Consider the following 11,886-nt stretch of genomic DNA (forward strand, 5'->3'; position numbering starts at 1 on the left):
CCCTTTGAATTACAGGCACAACAGAAACAGGAAGTAAGAGTGAGAGAAAGTTGTGGTGAAAGAGTACAGCAGGGTTCGCCACCATCCCCTGCCGGATCCTCGTGGAGCCTTAGGTGTTTTCGCTCAATAAACACTCACAACGCCCGATCTGGGAATCGAAACCGCGATCCTATGACCACGAGTCCGCTGCCCTAACCACTCGGCCATTGCGCCTCCACTGCACTTTATTAATGTGAACATAGAATAGAATTTACATTGATAGAACTATTATTTGTTCACTATGGGCTCAGGCGTGGCTAAAGACGCAGGCGGGGCTTAGAGACGCGGACGGGACTTACAGACGCGGACATGGTTATGTGGTAAGAAGTTTGCTTCCCAACCATATGATTCCGGGTTCAGTCCCATTGCGTAGTACCATGGAAAAGTGCCACCTACTTTAGCCCCGGGCCGACCAAATCCTTGTGAGTGGATTTCGTAAACGAAAACTGGAAAAAGGCCGTCGTATAAATATATGTATGTGTGTGTAATAACAAATAATATATAATTATATGCATATATCCATACATATATGCACATACCGACAGCTATATGTATACATAGATGCATATATTGGTACAGGACATCACAAAAATCGTTAAACACAATGAGAAACGAAAACATAAAGACGAGGACAGAAAACGAACTTTTTTTGGAATAACGAAAAAAACAAACAGAGAAACGAGACATGCAACATAAAAAATATTACCCTTCTTCCGTTTCGAAACGCGGAGTAGATGGAGCAGGGACAACTGATGAAGGGAAATATTCTTTATGTTGCATGTCTCGTTTCTCTGTTTTTTTCGTTGTTCGAAAAAAATGTTCGTTTTCTGTCCTCGTCTTTATGTTTTCGTTTCTCATTGTGTTTAACGTTTTTTGTGATGTCTTGTACCCATATATGCTTGTATGTATACATATAGATGTCGGTATGTACATATATGTATGAATATATGCATATAATTATATATTATTTATGTTATTATAGGATCGAACGCCACGCATTGCCTCCATGTATGTATATGTATGTATTTGTGTGTGTGTGTGTGTGTGTATGTGTGTGTGTGTGCGCGCGCGTTTGTACAGGTGGGTGCCTTTGCGTTTGTTTCTGCCCTCCCCGCTTGACAACTGGTGTTAGTTTGCTTACGTCCCCCATAACTTAGCGGTTTGGCTAACGGAATGATAAAAATACTTATCAATGAAAATAAGTACTGCGGCCTGACCGCAGTTCAAAAGATGAGTTTCTTATTTCTTTATTGCCCACAAGGGGCTAAACATAGAGGGGACAAACAAGGACAGACAGTGCGTAACTGGTACTTAATTTATCGACCCCGAAAGGATGAAAGGCAAAGTCGACCTCGGCGGAATTTGAACTCAGAACGTAACGGCAGACGAAATACCTATTTCGTTATTGCCCACAAGGGGCTAAACATAGAGGGGACAAACAAGGACAGACAAAGGGATTAAGTCGATTACATCGACCCCAGTGCGCAACTGGTACTTAATTTATCGACCCCAAAAGGATGAAAGGCAAAGTCGACCTCGGCGGAATTTGAACTCAGAACGTAACGGCAGACGAAATACTGCTAAGCATTTCGCCCGGCTTGCTAACGTTTCTGCCAGCTCGCTTCATCAAAAGATGAGTTTCTAACAAGTTTAGAAATTGGGAATCATTTTAACTCTTTTAAAAACATGAAAATTTGTCCGCCTTTTTTTTTTTTTTCTTTTTTTCAAACCACGCGGGCTTCCATCTATGAGAAACACAGTTCTATGATATAGCGCGGAACAAAATTACATTATAGTATTCGATTACATTCTGTGTGTTTTGAGTTCAAATCCCGCCGGCAATCTATATTACCTCCCCATCTCCACAGTAACGCTTTGTGGACGAATGAATTAAGTTCTAGTCGAAGAAGTGACGTAACATTTCATTCCATTGAGGCAACAAGTCACTTTCTCTCCATTACAACACAAAGTTCTGTGGCCTTGTGCTGACGTTAGAACAATTAACGCCGCCACCGCCGCCACAAGCACCACCACCACTATCATCATAATAACCAACAATGTATCATCATCATCATCATCATCACCAACACCACCAACACCAATACCACCACCAGCATCATTGTCACCAATTTTCATCATCGTAACTTCGCTACCACCACCTTCACCTTTCTCCTCTTCTTCCTCCTCAACATCATCACCATCACCAGTATAGTATCAACACCACCATCCTCCTCTTCCTCCTCTTCCTTATCCTCCACCTCATCATTTGTAGTAGCACCAACATCGTTTCGGCTGGTGTTGTTTAGTCCTTTGTCAGTTCTCCTGCTCATGTTGACCGACGATCAAAAACTTGACAGCCGCGACCAATTCTTTTTTGTTTTTTTCATCAAGGTAAAGTATATCTATGATAACATAATATAGTGAGTCCTTCCTTTTTGTGTTTTATTTAAGACGTCCGACGTAGGGTCGAAGATGATTTGAGGATGATATTGTTGTTATATTTAGCAGGTTGAACGACCACGTAGACAAAAAAAATGAAACTAAACTAAACTAAACTTCCCCGTTGACTGATCAACTTCATCGCCTTCATAATGCAATCAGCTTTTCTTGCATTTTTTCAAACGATCGATAAAGGCCCGAGAATGATTTCACTTTCATCTTTAGGAAATCGAACGACCACGTTAAAATAAATTAGTAGATAAATTAATAAATCCATCATCGTTCAACGCAACGGCGATGTCAGCATCTTTTAACATCGTGCAATTTCTAATTTCCCCTTACCGCAAATTCCACTTCCACCGCAGTCACTACTACAACAACAACGACTACTACTACTACTATTAACTACTAGTGTCTATCTCTCTCTCTCTCTTTATGTTATTTGTTCTTAAAACGTGTTAAGGGGACTCCATGTAGGAGAATGCCGATTTTGCAAAAAAAGGGCAAAGATTTTTATCGCTTCCTCGTGCGAATTACCGAGGGTCGTTCTTTTTTATTTTTACGTAGTCGCCCGAAGTGCGTTTCTATTTATAAAATAGGAAACAAATCCCCCTCAAAGTATAATCCACTGTCTTTAACCCACAAAAACAAAAAAAAACAAAAAGAGAGCGATTACATTTCGTGGGAAAACTCATCTAGCAGTTAACAAAAAGAACACCCTTTACATATGCTAAAACCAAATACCATTCCACAAAAAAAAAGCAGCGGCTGATTAACCAAAGGAACGGGTTCCCTATGTGATTCCTCCATATCTTATTCCAACGAAGAACTTTTTTTAACCAACACTGGAACAACAAGCGCAGAAAGTACTTTTACATTATTTCATTTCTTTTCGTTTATTTTTTTTCTTTATTTGTTTACACGTCTTCTACTACTCCTCCTCCTCCTCCTCCTCTTTCATCCTTTTCTCTTCTCCTCTTCTTCATCCTTCTCGTTCTCTTCTTCCCTTCTCATACTCCTCTTTTTTCTCCTCCTCTTCAGCCTTCACGTTCTCCGTCTTCCCTTTTCTTACTCCACAGTTTTCTCCTTTTCTTCTTCTCCTCTTTTCCTCCTCCTCCTCCTCTTCGCCATTCGTCTTTTTTTCTACTCAATTCTTCTTCTGCTCTTCATTCATCTCCTCTTCCTCTTTTTTCTTCTTCTCTTCGTCCTCATTTTACTTCTTTTAGTCTTCTACAAGTAATGGATTCATTTTCCAATTCCTTTTATATTTGTTATTATGTTTGCCATCAAAACTTTCTAGGGCGGAGATGGACTATATGTAATCTGAACCTTTCTCCCCCTTATTTATTAATTTTTTTACGGAATCCCACGTTTTAGGCTATGGAGATTCCGATTCTGAAAAAAAATTGTTTGAAAAATGTCCCCCCCCCCCCCCACCAAGCAGGCTATTTACATGCTAGAAATAACAGTCAAATCTCACAAAACTAGTGTTAGGGTTAGGGTTACGGTCAGGGTTAGGGTTAAGGTTTGAGTTAGGGTTAGGTTTACCCTGTGGATCTATATAAAAACCGGGGGGGGGGGGAATCGAAATTTTGAAATTGAGATTTTTGAAATTTTTTTTTCAGAATCGGAATCTCCCATAGCCTAAAAAAAAAAATTAATTAATAAGTGGGGAGGGGGAAGGTTCAGATTACATATAGTCCATCTGGCCACTTTCTAGAATAAAATGGAACCCATAATTCTCTAAATTCTAAATCAACGACAGAAAATCCATAGGAAATACTTGTTGATATTGCTGTAATGCTGCTGATTTTAATATTGATGATGATGATGATGATCACAATGATAATGTTGATAGTAGTAGTAGTAGTAGTAGTAGTAGTTGTTTTTTGTTTTTGTTATTGCTGTGTTGCTCCTGTTACTGCGTCAACAGCGAACTTTAGGACCTCATGAGGAAGGAAAAGGTCACGACATTTTTTTCCATCATTTCTCCCCTCACCTCCACTCCCAGCATTCCTGTGTTTCATGCTACGGAAATTACGATTTTGAAAGAATTCTATATTATTTATTTTTTTTTTTTCCTTAAAAACTATTTTGTTTGCATTTTTGTTACCCCCCCCCCGCCTCCTCAATTCTGTTCTCCATTTCGTAGTGATTGTGGATGTATAAAATTTTTGAAAATAAGTCAAGGGAAAGAAACTCGAATGCACCAATGAAATGAAATGAATTTCGGTTCTACTTTTCAATTAATATTCTTTTCATTCTTTCTAATTTGCACGCGGCCAGCAATTTTGAGGGGAGGAGGCAGGTCGAGTACATCGACCCTAATCCCTAATTGGTATTTATTTTATCGAACCCGAAAAGATGAAACGCAAGTGCGATCTCAGCAATATTCAAATTTTGGCAAAAGCACAATCGACCCCACTATTCATCTGGTACTCATTTTATCGACCTCGAAACAATGCAAGGCAAAGTCGACCTCGGTAGCATTTGAACTCTGAACGTATACAACCGGAAGAAATGTCGCTAAACATGGTGTCCGGCATGTTAACAACTCTACTAGTTCGCCGCCCTACTGCTCAATACCGAATTGACGCGAGCAAACAAAAATCTAGCTGCGAGTAAACAACTCGCAAAGAAAGGGGAAGATAATTTCAAGAAATTAACAATTAATTACAATCATGACGGAAATTCTGATGGCTGTTGCAAACAAAAGAAGACAATTATGAGTATATTTGAGTCTTGTTATAGCTAATTATCATACTATAGACTCGTCTACTCAAGCCTGCCTTGATCAGTAGGGGACATCTAAAGATTAGTGCAGTCCATCGTCTTTGTTTGCTCATAACTTTCGGAAAGTGCATAGTTTTTTATGAAACTTTAGAAAGATGGGTTTTGAGAGTGCGTTATTTACACTTTCGAAAATGTTTTTTCTGTAAACACGACATTTAAAAATATCTATTTTGAAACGGTTTATGAAGAAACAAAATCAGTAGAGGGTGAGAATGATTTGAAACTCAGAAAAATAAAGTTTATCAACGTAATTGCAACCTAGGCCCTCGAAAATGTACTTCGGTAAAATGTCATTTAAAAATATTATTTTCAGAAAGTTATAGGGAAACAAAATTGTTAGAGAATGAAAACGATGTTATCAAATAGTATCTATACCCTCGAAATGTTATCTATAAAATTTCATTAAAAATTATCTACATTTCAGAAAATTATCAGTTATCAAATTTGAGGGGCACAAATGTGTAGATATGCCTATTAGTATTTATTTTTAGCTTTATTCTGGTTTAAGCACACCGTATAATCCCTCATAACTTTTTTTTATCTTTTGGAATTTTCGGAAAATCTTTGTGAATTTGTGTTCTATACACGGGAATTCAAACGGCTATGAATACGACTAAACGAGGGCAGTATGAGGTGGTCGTCAGATGTGCTAAAAAATAACAGCTAAATACCCCTTAACTCACACAAAAGTTTTCTCTTTTGATTTTTGCATAGTTGTTTGAATTTCCGATTGGAGAACACAAATTTGCGAAAGGTTTATAAAAAATCCCCAAAATAAAAACATTTATAAGGGGTTATATGGCGTGCTTAAAGCAGATCCCGCCTTTATTTTATTCATGTATCATATATATATATATATATATATATATATATATATATATAGAGAGAGAGAGAGAGAGAGAGAGAGAGAGAGAGAGAGAGAGAGAGAGAGAGAGAGAGAACTACTAATTTTCTGAATGTAGACAGGACCGAGCTTAACTGGAGTAGATAAATATAAATAGAAGTTAAGTAGTGATACATTTAACCGACAATTACAAACTGATACCGCCTACTTAACTGGATAGAAATGCTATTATTATCTGGTACAGTTTATAAGAAGTGGCTTGTCAAGAAATCTGGAGTTTGGTGAAGGCCATATGCTCTGAGAAAGTTGTTCCTTCGTGGTTTTCAGTCAGTGGATTGCAGTCATTCTATTGTATTGGACTCGGCTCATTGTATTGACGCGGTTACTGTACTTAAAAAAGAACGTAGCCAAATAATACACCTAATTTTGTTCGACACACTAATTCTGCCATCCCAAGTGTGTGTGTGTTTTTATATATATATATATATATATATATATATATATATATATATATATATATATATATATATATATATATATATATATATATATATATATATATTTATTTATTTATCTTTTACATGTTTCAGTAAATTGACTGCGACCAAGCTGGAACAACACTTTTAAGTCGAAGAAATCAATCCAAGGACTTATTCTTTGTAAGCCTAGTACTTATTCTATCGGTCTCTTCAAGAGCAGGAGTGGCTGTGTGGTAAGAAGCTTGCTTCCCTACCTCATGGTTCCGGGCTCAGTCCCACTGTGCGGCATCTTGAGCAAAGTGCCTTCTACTTTTGCCTCGGGCCGGCTAAAGCCTTCTGAGTGGATTTGGTAGATAGAAACTGAAAGAAGCCCGTCATATTGAGTGGTTGGCGTTAGGAAGGGCATCCAGCTGTAGAAAGTCGTGTAGATGCTGGTGGAGATTGATGCTGGTTAGTAGTAATCGTAGAATCGTATTGGTCATGACGATGATGCTGGTTAGTAGTCGTAGACTCGTGTTGCTGATGTGGCGGCGTAGTTGGTGGTCATCGTTGGACGAAGCTGTTGATGTGTCGCTGGCTGCCGTCGTGTGGTACACGGAACAGATCTCAAAGAGAAACTGAACCGAGACCAATTTGCTGGGTATGAGTTGCTCTATTTAAAGCATTCAGGGGGCTCCAAGACGGTAGTAGAAAAACACTATCACGTGACCTTATTAAGGGCTGTGATTGGTCAGTTTGCGTTCTGGCGGGAACGATTCGAAGAAGTTGCCGCTTCGAATATTAATCAGTCACGTGATGACAAGGAGATGGGTTCTCCGCTACGCCCACGCTTGTTTATATATTTAAATGAGAAGAATGGCGATAGCAGTTTTGTATCTAATGGCGATAGGTAGTTTCATTACATATGTAAGAACGACCGTGCGAACTCAAAAAGGAGAAACGGTGACGAATGGAAAAACAGGAGAACTCCTTTTATTTATACGTGTCACACGGTCGAACACAAAGTAATATATCAATGATGATATACAAAATATGTTATACTACGATAACATAGATTACCAGTAATGAAAGACCACAACTGTATAAGATGAATAACAGAGATATTTATTATGGCGTTAAAGATGTATGTCTGTGTGTGAGTGTGAATGCGACATATAAAAACATAATAAAAGACAGGCCGTCGTACAAAGAAAAGAGTGTGTGTGAGTGATACATGTATGTGTATGTGAGATATTACAGCAGATAGAAAAAGTTAGTAACACGTGAGCATTTATACCAGTTCTTGAGTACACATTAGGATGAGTCTGTATGTGAAAGAAGTTGAGGCGTATGTGTGGCAGTGCGATCACTAGTTGTGTTTTGGCTTCGATGCCAGGGCAGATTCTTTGTTATACAGATGTTCGTCGCTGGCTGAAATCTCTTGTCTGTTTATTTATCGTGGTGAAGCTGAATCACCTAACAGAATCGAAGAGAGAGATGTGCCGCGGTGGTTTAGTTTGGTGTACATAGAAAGTCGTGTCGACGCTGGTGGAGATTGATGATGGCTAGTAGTAATCGTAGAATCGTGTTGCTGATGTGGCGACGGCGTTGGTGGTCATCGTTGGACGAAGCTGTTGATGGAGTCGTAGCTGGAACTGCTGCTGCTGCTGCTGTGTGGTACACGGAACAGTCTCTATAGAGAAACTGAACCGAGACGAATTTGGCCGCCGAATTAAAGCATTTTATAATTGATGGAAGGCTCACCAGACAACAGAAAAAATACTCTATCACGTGACCTTATTAGGGGCCGTGATTGGTCAGTTTGCGTTCTGGCGGGAACGGTTCGAAGAAGTTGCCGCTTCGAATAATAATCAGTCACGTGATGACAAGGAATGTGTTTTCCGCTACGCCCGCGCTTGTTTATATTTAAATGAGAAGATTGTATGTAATGGCGATAGTAGTTTTGTATCTAATGGCGATAGGTAGTTTCGTATGTAATGGCGATCGAGGTGTTAGTTTCACTACATATATATAGACAAGAAAGTCAATTTGTAGACAGAAATTGCAAACCCCGTTTGAGCAAACAAAGCTTTAGAAGAAAATAGCTTGAGTGAAAAAGCTTGAGCTGCTTTAGGCTAGCTTTTTCTAACACATGACCGCTCAGTGGCTTGGTTGAAATCTCATTGGTTAATAATAAAGGCCAATCGCTGTATGTAGCCCATAGCAGTCATACGTACGCATGCACGACTGCACGCACAACGTTTTTCGATAGACTGAGAAATGTAAATAGTGTATTTGAATAGATAGAGTAATGTTGTAGGGAGATCGTACAAATACCTTAAAGACAAAGATGTTTACGCACGACAAAATTGAAATACATTGAAGTCAGTTTTCAGGCAGATGTGGCAAAATGGAATTTAAACACATTAGGTGACAAAAAATTAAAAATAACTAAATTATTTTTCGGGGAGAACATACAAAAACCGTAAAAACAGATTTTTACGCACGATTAATTGAAATACAAGGAACTCAATTTGCAAACAGAAGTTAGTAAGCGTGTGAGTGAGTTAGAGAGAGAGAGAGAGTGTGTGTGTGTGTGTGTGTGTGTGTGTGTGTGAAAGAAACAGACATAAACTAAAAGAGAGGAACTATTACAAGGGGTGAGGAAGAATATGTGTAAGCAAGAGAAACTGAGAATGAGAAAAGGAGGGAGAAGAGAAATAAAGACAGAGAATTGGTTGAAAACTGGAGAAGTTTTTAGAGAAAAACCCGTGTAAAACACCGTTTTCCTCAGTTTCTCGCTTTACGCGGGAACTCTGGGCAAAATGTTATAGTGCATGACCATCCTTGGCATATAAGTAATGTGTTTGTAAAGTTTGGTGAAAATCAGTTAGAAGCTGCAAAAATGCTTACGTACTGCACACAGAGACATCCTTTGTTTTTTATATATAGATGTGTGTGTGTGTGTGTCCATCACCACTTGACAACTGGTATTGGTGTGTTTACGTCCCTGTAACAAAATTTACCGATAGAATAAGTACCAGGATTTAAAAATAAAGTACTGGGATTGATTCATTCGACTAAAAATTCTAAGCGGCGCCCCAGCATGACCGCAGTCTAATGACTGAAGCAGGCCAAAGGTAAAAGATTACACACACACACACACACACACACACACACACATATATATATATATATACACACGCATACATACACATATTTACACACACGTACAAATATATTCATAAATATATATTTATACGCATATTTATATACACACGCGCTGATATATATATAAATATATATGTGTGTATGTATACGTACGTGTGTGTGTGAGTACACGTCTATCTCACGGGCCCTAGTACCCCCCCCCAGCCAAATTCCAGTATCGAGTAGTGGAAGCAAAACCGGAATCAGGTGACCAAAAATACATGCGTTTAAGCACATCATACATACATACATACATACATACATACATACATACATGTATGTATGTATATGTAAGGCGTGTGGTTTAGTGATTTGGGTATACAGCCTACGATTGTAACATCGTGAGTTCGATTCCTTGAGCAAGACACTTTCTTTCATGTTGCTCCAATCCACTCAGCTGGCAAAAATGAGTTGTACTTGTAATTCAAAGGACCAGCCTTGTCACCTTCTGTGACACGCTGAATCTTCCTGAGGAATACGTTAAGAGTCCACCTGTCTATGAAGTGCTCAGCCACTTGCACGTTAATTTCACGAGCAGGCTGTTCTGTTGATCAGGCCAACTCGTCGTCGTAGCCGACGAAGTGCCAGTAAATGTAAGTTTTTGCATATGTTATATTTTGTATTTTGATTATACAACAGTCCCGTCTGTAATGTTGACACGAACCCCATGAAAATTCATAAATTTCCTATGTTGATGAAATCTCAACCATTGGTAATTGACACATATCAAGAAGTATTCCCAAAATTTCCACTTCCCATGAGGATTCTAAGACCTCATAATTTTTATTCATTTTTTATGATCCAAAACTAGGTCAAAAGTACAGATGTACAGATGTACAGATGTAATGCAGTATATGTTTGAAAACGGGGCATAAATGAGGCCATAACCCCCATGAAAATTCATGTACTTTTGCTGTTGATGAAATTTTAACCATAGATATTAGATACAAATGGAAGTAATATTTCTAAAATGTCAAATTCTTAGGAGATAGTAAGACCCCCGCAATTTAGTCATTTTTCCTAAGTCAAGACGAATACAGTTGTAGTCTTGGAAGCTGTAGAATCACCCGAGCATACAAGAGGAGCGTTATTTGTCATTCAATAGAACAACAGTGCAAGAGTTTATTTTGGGATATACTTAGATTGTGTTTTCTGCAATGTGGTGCATGAATTGTCAAGTAAAGGAGAGACATCTTTGCCTCCACTGATTCACTTTTCAAGTGTTATTTTGAGTTAAGTTATTTGGTTGCAGACCCCCTTTGAGTCTTTTTATTATCACAGGATCAGAAATAGTCCCCAGATGATAATATTGATTTCAAGGCCTTTCCAGATGATGATTGGTCATTCAAAGAGATTTATAGATTGCAAATTTCTTCTGTTTAGTTACCTATCGGCTTAGTGATCGTTGGTAAACACCAGAGGTGACACTTTCATTTCTCCTTAGCCCTCACGTCACACAGTTTTTAATGTTTATTTGAGTTGGGTCACGCCCTTCCAATTGCTATAAATTCCTAATGCATCTTACAGTTGTGCCGGTCACCTGTATGGTGAGAAATCCTACATTGGGGAGTGGTAACAACCAGCGTAGGGTAGCTGACTGGTTATTGTGATCATTTGTCTTTTGGTTTCCTGTAGCTTTGCTTTCTTTTACAAACCAAGTGAACATTCATATATTTCCGATTTCAAAGAAATTTGAACAATGGATATAAGACACAAGTTAAAAAAGATTCCCAACAATTCAATTTCTCTCGTTGACTTTAAGACCCCGCCCCCTAATAGTGGCTTTAACTCCCACATTTTAGAGCTCCATGTGCTCTATGTGCTCTATGTGCTCCATGTGCTCCATGTGCTCGATTTTTCAGGAGCAAAAACATTTGAATAGGTTTTATAAGATTTGGATTTTGGTGTCTGAGCATAGAGATGAGTAGTATGGTATAAATATGTCATGATTATAATTTTTGTTAGGGTGTGTAAAGAGGGAAAGAACCTCCATTAAAATTCTTAATCTCCAATTTTGATGAAATTCGAATAATAGATATTCCAGTTCATTAGACAAAATATAAAGGAAAAGTCTAATTCTTCAATTCCATATGACATGGGCAA

At 38.4% G+C, this 11,886-nt stretch overlaps 1 protein-coding gene across 3 annotated transcripts in view; it reads left to right on the forward strand.

The window, feature by feature from the left end:
• The first annotated feature begins 2,286 nt into the window (after positions 1-2,286).
• The window catches only part of LOC106871061 (carbohydrate sulfotransferase 11), a 69,618-nt gene continuing 60,018 nt past the window's right edge, over positions 2,287-11,886 (forward strand). The window contains exon 1 of one of the 3 annotated variants that reach the window (XM_089352044.1): positions 2,287-2,430. The gene's annotated coding sequence lies outside the window, so the exon portion shown is untranslated. Of the gene's footprint in view, positions 2,431-2,492; positions 3,345-11,886 lie in introns of those variants that run through there. The other 2 variants (XM_089352039.1, XM_089352041.1) reach the window with 2 other exon arrangements.

This window comes from Octopus bimaculoides, chromosome 5, assembly GCF_046866305.1.
Source record: "Octopus bimaculoides isolate indiv1 chromosome 5, ASM4686630v1, whole genome shotgun sequence".
In the NCBI taxonomy this organism is placed as follows: Eukaryota; Metazoa; Mollusca; class Cephalopoda; order Octopoda; family Octopodidae; genus Octopus; species Octopus bimaculoides.